The 6,799-nt window shown below is 43.7% G+C and overlaps 1 protein-coding gene across 16 annotated transcripts in view; it reads left to right on the top strand.

Annotated features, from left to right (window-relative positions):
- The window catches only part of FBXL13 (F-box and leucine rich repeat protein 13), a 277,460-nt gene that overhangs the window by 188 nt on the left and 270,473 nt on the right, over positions 1–6,799 (top strand). The gene's annotated exons all lie outside the window — the stretch shown is intronic.

Raw genomic sequence — 6,799 nt, 5'->3', positions numbered from 1 at the left:
CTTCCCGGAGGAGGGACTAGGTTTCGGGGTTGGGGAGGAGTGGAGGGAAGGCGGGGCAGAATGCGAGAAAGTGAAGTCAAATTCGAACTTGTAGGCGATCTGGGCTGTAGACGCTGATTAGAGAGAAGACAGAGGGTGATGGTGGCTGCACGTGGGGAATGAGTGACATCTCCCAGGGGGAATGAGCACAAGGCCCAGATGGGAAACCCCAAACTCAGATTTTAAGGTTTGGACAAGAAGTGCCTGAGGAGTGGAGGAGTGAGAAAGAAGTACCAGAGAGCCTGAGGAGGAAAATCAGCAGACTGGCATTACGAAGAATGTTGTCAGAAGTAGGGAGTAGGCACTAGTCACCTAAGATAAGGAGCTGAATTCTGCCCAAGGTGAGCCTGAGGTTTCCATGGAGCCGTGAGGGCAGAAAATAGATGGAGGTTAGCTAAGGGGAGAGTGGAAGCTGAGACCTTTGGTCAGTGTAGTCAGCCCTTTGTGAAGGTAAGGCCTTTGTGAAGGCAATCTCAACCAGGATTGCCTTTAGACAACAGGAAGGACTGCCCTCCTACTCCCATTGTAATAGGAGGGAAGGAAGACAGGAAGGGGATAGACATTAGGTTTTGTAGGTTTGGGGGTAGGAAGCTGAGAACGTTTGCCTTTGTTGACCTCTTTTTTTCTCTACAAATAGTTGGTGAGATATTTACCAAGAATGTGCATGTTTGAGTGGGGATGGGGCTGTTGGTGCAGTAGGAGGTTCGAGCAAAGATACGTTATGTGGAGAATGAGGGAGAGAGATGTCTAGGGAAAGAAAGAGGAGGTCCCACCTGAGGGTAGTAACGCTCCTAGGCGGTTGGAAGGGCAATTTGGTAGAGACCCCCCACCCCTGTCTCCTTTTTGGATGGTAATTGAGAAATATTTATTAAGATGTTAAATACATGTACCCTTTAACCAAGCATTTCCACTTCTAGGGATCTACTTTAGAGAAATACTTGCACATGTGTTCACGAGGATGTACAAGGATATTCATTATAACTTTGTTTCATAGTAAAAATAGTAAATGACCTAGAGTGACTAAGCGAATGAGGCATTATGTAGAATAAAGTATATCTGTACCTACTAAGAAGAAATGCCCTCCAAGACATATTATTATTATCATCATTATTATTGAGACACGGGGTGTTGGTCTGCCACCCAGGCTAGAGTGTAGTGGCTCTATCCTAGCTCACTGCAGCCTCAAACTCCTGGGCTCAAGTGATCCTCCCACCTCAGCCTCCCAAGTAGCTAGGACTACAGGCATACACCACATGGCTGGCTCCCAACACATATTATTAAGTAAAAAAGAAAAAGTGCAAGTTGCTTAGCAACTGTCCATTCTGCTCTAGCTGTCCATCTGATTTCATATATGTTGTATATGTGTTTATGTACATATATGTGTATATATCTATCTTTAAGACAATAGTGCATGCATAGAACCTATGCCAAACTGTTAATAACAGATGTCTTGTGGAATGGTTTTGGGGGAGGAGATGGAGAATTCTAACTTTTTACTCTGTCCATAGCTGTATTGTTTTAATTTATTACAGTGAGTTTCGTGTTGTACTTCTATACAATTGTGCTTGAAAATATGTAGGGAGAATGGTACCCATCTTCCCAGTTGTGTGATTTTCTCAAGTAGCAGTCAGTAAATCAGATGAGGTACAGAGATAACCAAGTTGACTTCGTCTGGAATAGGAATTTGCCAGGCATATATTAATAGAATGGAAAGGCAGTAGGTTAGGGAGCTAAGCTCCTGAGTATCTGAAGTGATGGGCCAAGGACTCTAAGGACTCAGTGGGAAATGAGAAAAGGATATCATACTGATACATGGACAGAAAGTGAAGACTCCTCTAAGAGGTGAGTGAAGAGAAGTAGAGGGAGTAATTAAGTGAGGGAGCTGGAAACATAGGAGGTGGGGGTCAGAAAGTGGAACGTTTATATTTACAATTCAGGGTGCAGCCATTCTGAGTGATGGCTCAGTCTGTGATATGGCGGTGGAGCAGGTGGCAGAAATGGACTTGAGTTGAGAGTCAGGGTACATCAAGGAAGGGATGGCCTCTTCTCATCTAGGCCGCCAGTTACTATAACATCATAAAGCTGCAATGAGGCAGTCCCCAGTTCCCCCTCTGGGTGAAAGCATTCCTTCCTTACCAGCTTGCCACATTGTTCTGCACCCATAGAGGAGGCCCTTACATGCATTCTCCATTGTCTAAGATCATGTTCTCCCGAGGAGTCCTTCACTCACCTCTGCTACCACACTAGCAGCAAGTGCAAAGGAGCAATCTTCTGGGCCCCACACACCCACCTTAAACTCATTACCCATTTCTCCTAAGAGAATATCAAGATGAATTCCATTCTGCCTCATATCCTGTCTGTACATTTATTTATCTGACTCAATTTCCCAGATGGGTTTTATACTTTTTTTTTTTTTTTGGAGATGGAGTCTAGCTCTGTCGCCCAGGCTAGAGTGCAGTGGTGCCATCTCAGCTCACTGCAACATCCGCCTCCTGGGTTCAAGCGATTCTCCTGCCTCAGCCTCCCAAGTAGCTGAGACTACAGGCACCTGCCACCGTGCTCAGCTAATTTTTGTATTTTTAGTCGAGACAGGGTTTCACCATGTTGGTCAGGCTGGTCTCGAACTCCTAACCTCAGGTGATCCACCCATCTCAGCCTCCCAAAGTGCTGAGATTACAGGCATGACCCACCATAGCGTGACCCACCATATCTGGCAGGTTTTATACTTTTCTAAAACCCATCTTCTGCAAGCTTTGGAATACATAAATAACCTTTCATTAAAGTTTTCCCTGTATATTTAACCTCTTCTGAATTTCATCTACCTGTCCTAAATAAAACCTGATTTTCTACCTACAATATCATTTTCCTGCAAATCTCTTGAATAGAGACTGATTTTTAAAAAAATCAGGCCTGACTTAGTGGTTCATGCCTGTAATCCCAGCACTGTGAGAGCCCAAGGCAGGTGGATTGCTTGCCAGGAGTTCAAGACCAGCGTTGGTAACATAGTGAGACCCTGTGTGTACAAAAATTAAAAAAAAAAAAAAAAAAAAAAGCTAACTCGTTGTAGTGGCTCACACCTGTAGTCCCTGCTACTCATAAGGCTGAGAGGAGAGGATCACTTGAGCCCAGGAATTTGAGGCTGCAGTGAACTATGATCGCACCACTGAACTCCAGCCTGGGTGATGGAGCAAGACCCTATCTCTAAAAAAATAAAAAATTAAAAAACATTTTAAACAATCCTGCTTGGTCCCCTGGGCTTACTGAATCTGTTGATAGATATTTTTCATCCATTTTAGAAAATTCTTGGTTCTTTTCAAATAGTACTTCTATTCAGTTCTCTCTTTTCCTTTTGGAACTCCAATCGTACATATGTTAGCTTTTTTTTTCTTTTTCTTTACCTTGTTCTACATGCCTCTTTTGATCTCTTCTGCTTTTTCCCCATTTTCTTCTTTTTGAGCTCAAGTTTGGATCTTTTTCATTGATGGTTTTCAAGTTTACTAATTTTGCTTTGTGCTGTCTCCAGTCTACTTTTAAATATATCAAATGAAATCTTAATTTTAGACATGTTTTTCAGTTCTAGAATGACAATTTGATTTTTAAATAAATTCTGATTATTAGAATTATGCATCTTTTCATTCATTTTGCCTTTTTCTGTTTTCTTTATTTGTTCTCTCCAAATCTGTTAAAATTTGATCCCCAGTGTTGGAGGTGGGGCCCAGTGGGAGGTATTTGAGTCATGTGGGCAGATCCCTCAAGAATGGCTTTGTGCCCTCCCCTGTGATAATGAGTGAGTTCTCCCTCTATTAGTTCACCCAAGAGCTGGTTGTTTAAAAGAGCCTCCCTCTAGCTGTTTCTCTTACTCCTTCTCTTGCCGTGTGACATGCTGGCTCCCTTTGCCTTCTGCAGTGAGTAAAAGCTTCCTGAGGTCTTCGCCAGAAGCCAAGCAGATGCTGGCACCATGCTTCTTGTACACCCTGCAGAACCCTAAGCCACATACAACTCTTTTCTTTTTAAATTACCCGGCCTCAGGTATTTCTTTATAGCACTGCAAAATGGATTAACACACATGTTGATGGTTGTTATTTTAAAATTATTGTTTGTTGCTCATACCTGTAATTCTAGCACTTTGGGAGGCCGAGGTGGGTGGATCACTTGAGGCCAGGAGTTTGAGACCAGCTGAAACCCTGTCTCTACTAAAAATACAAAAATTTGCCAGGTGTGGTGGTACATGCCTGTAATTCCAGCTATTTGGGAAGCTGAGGCATGAGAATCGCTTGAACCCAGGAGGCAGAGGTTGCAGTGAGCTGAGATCACACCATTACACTCCAGCCTGGGTGATGGAGTGAGAAATAAATAAAATAAATACATAAAATTAAATCATTATTTGTTAACTTGAATATCCAGATCATTTGTGGGTCTGCTTCTATTGCTTATTTTCTTCTGTTGATAATTCAAGACATTTTCCTGTCTTCGTACATACCTAGTAATTTCTTATTTTTATTGGACATTGTGTGAGAAAAGAACAATAGAAGCTCCAGATGATATACTCTTTCACCAGAAAAGGTTCGTCCTCTCCTCTGTATAGGGTACAGAGCTCATGACCTCAGTCCAGGAAGGGACTGATCTGTGTTGAGCTTGGACTGTGGATTTATTTGGGTTCGGTTTACATCTGGTTCATCCCTGTTCCTCAGGCATAGCTCTTCTGGGCTTTTGATTGAGAAGCTAGCCAGTCTGTGTCTCCTCAGACTGAAAGATTGTGAGAGATTTGGTTCTGCTCTTCGGAGGTATTTAAGCTTAGCTCTTTAGTTTCCCTTGTAGGCCCTCAACTTTTATATATATATAAACGTATATATATATTCCCCAATTTAAAACTTTTAAAAGTAAACTTTAATATCAAAAATGCAAACTTGGGGAGGGCATAAAAATCACACACAAGGCTGCCACTTCACACTTGGAGGGTTGCACAACGGCCGGGCAAAGGAGCTCCTCACTTTCCAGATGGGGCAGTGACCAGGTAGAGGCGCTCCTCACTTCCCAGAAGGTGCGGCGGCTGGGCAGAGGCGCTGCTCACTTCCCAGACGGTTGGGCAGCTGGGCGGAGGCGCTCCTGTCTTCGCAGACTGTGGGGCGGCAGGACAGAGGGCCTCCTCACTTCCCAGAGGAGGGGACAGCCAGGCAGAGGCGCTCCTCACTTCCCAGGTGGTGGGGCGGCCAGGCCGAGGCGCTCCTCACTTCCCAGATGGTGGGGCAGCCGGGCAGAGGCGCTCCTCACTTCCCAGATGGCGCGGCGGCCGTAGGCCCTCAACTGTAAAATCTGGCAAGTACATTGAAGGTTATGCTGGCTGTATGTTTGAGGCAGGCTTCCTCTTCCTTCCCTGAGATTATGAAAGACTCACTCTGCCTTGTAGAAGTTGATGTTCTAGCTCCTCAGCCTCCTGTGTGAGCGCTCCCAGAACTCACTGCCTTATGGGAGACAGTGGCCACACTTGGGGCACCTCAAGTTTCTAACCTGTCATATTAGCCCCGTGCCACCACCATAAGTCTATTGGTTTCTCTTCCCATTTGTAGACTTTCTCTGCGTGGGCCCAGCCCTGTCCTCTTTCCTATCCAGAGCTGGCACACGTTCCCAGGGAAAAAAAACAGCTGTGCATTGTCAGCTCACTTCAGAAAATTTTCCTTCCCCTGGAGTTCCATGGCTCTCCAATATCTTTTTTAAATGTGATTTTTGTAATGTGTCTGTTTTTTTCTAGTTGTTGTAGCAGGATCATTGGACCATGGTGACTTTCCACATCCTACTGAGATATGAAATCCTATGGAGACTGTCTTGTTTCACTCCTCAGTTTACCTCAGATCTAGAGATAGGTTAGGTGTCTTCCTTGGCTCCCCATTTCCACTTCCAAACTACATATCTTCCCTCCTTTTTCTAAAGTCTCAGCTTCTTTGTAGTTCATAACATCAGATTTAGCACTCACTGTCTTCATTATGTACCAATCTCTATGTTTTGTTGGTAGCATTAGCATCTGGCTCACCATCTTCCTTTCTCTCTACTCCTGTCATTGTTCTTGTGGCCGCAGTATTCACAGGGATGTTCCGTTCACATCCTTGACCTTTCTTCCAGTTATCTTTGCTTTCACCATTCCTCAGTCATGTCCTTCTATGGTCATACTCTTAACCATTTTATCCTAAATTGCTGTACCATCTCTGAAATCTCCATTTCTTCATCCACTTATCTCTTAATTTCTTAGCTCACTCACATTGGAGCTTCTACACTAGCACTTCTTCAACTGACTCAAACCACCATTTCATTCAATTATCTTTGCACTATCAAATATTACTCTTATGTCCTCATTTCTCTCTTTACCCATCTTAGATTCCTTGGTTCATCATTATTGTAGATGTCTATTACCTAAATGTCTTTACAACATTTAGTGATTTAAAATAACAGTATTCATTTTATTATTGCCTCTCACAGTTATGGGAGTTGACAGAATGTTATTGCTTGAGATCTCTCATGCACTTACATGTCAGAGTGGCTGAAGTTAAAATCATCTTGAAGGCTTCCTTACTTACATGCCTGGCAGTTGATGCTGGCTGTCGATGAGGACCTCTCCTGAGACTGACAGTTAGAACATCTATGTGTAACATCTCTATGTGGCTTGAGCTTCCTCACAGCGTGGAGGCTGGGTCCCGAAACAGGTGTCCAAGAGACAGAGCCAAGTAAAATCTCCTTTTATAACCTAGCCCCAGAAGTTACTCAACAT

This window comes from Pongo abelii, chromosome 6, assembly GCF_028885655.2.
Source record: "Pongo abelii isolate AG06213 chromosome 6, NHGRI_mPonAbe1-v2.0_pri, whole genome shotgun sequence".
Classification (NCBI taxonomy): domain Eukaryota; kingdom Metazoa; phylum Chordata; class Mammalia; order Primates; family Hominidae; genus Pongo; species Pongo abelii.
The sequence above is the reverse complement of the archived record's forward strand: the minus strand, read 5'-3'. Positions and strand labels throughout refer to the sequence as shown.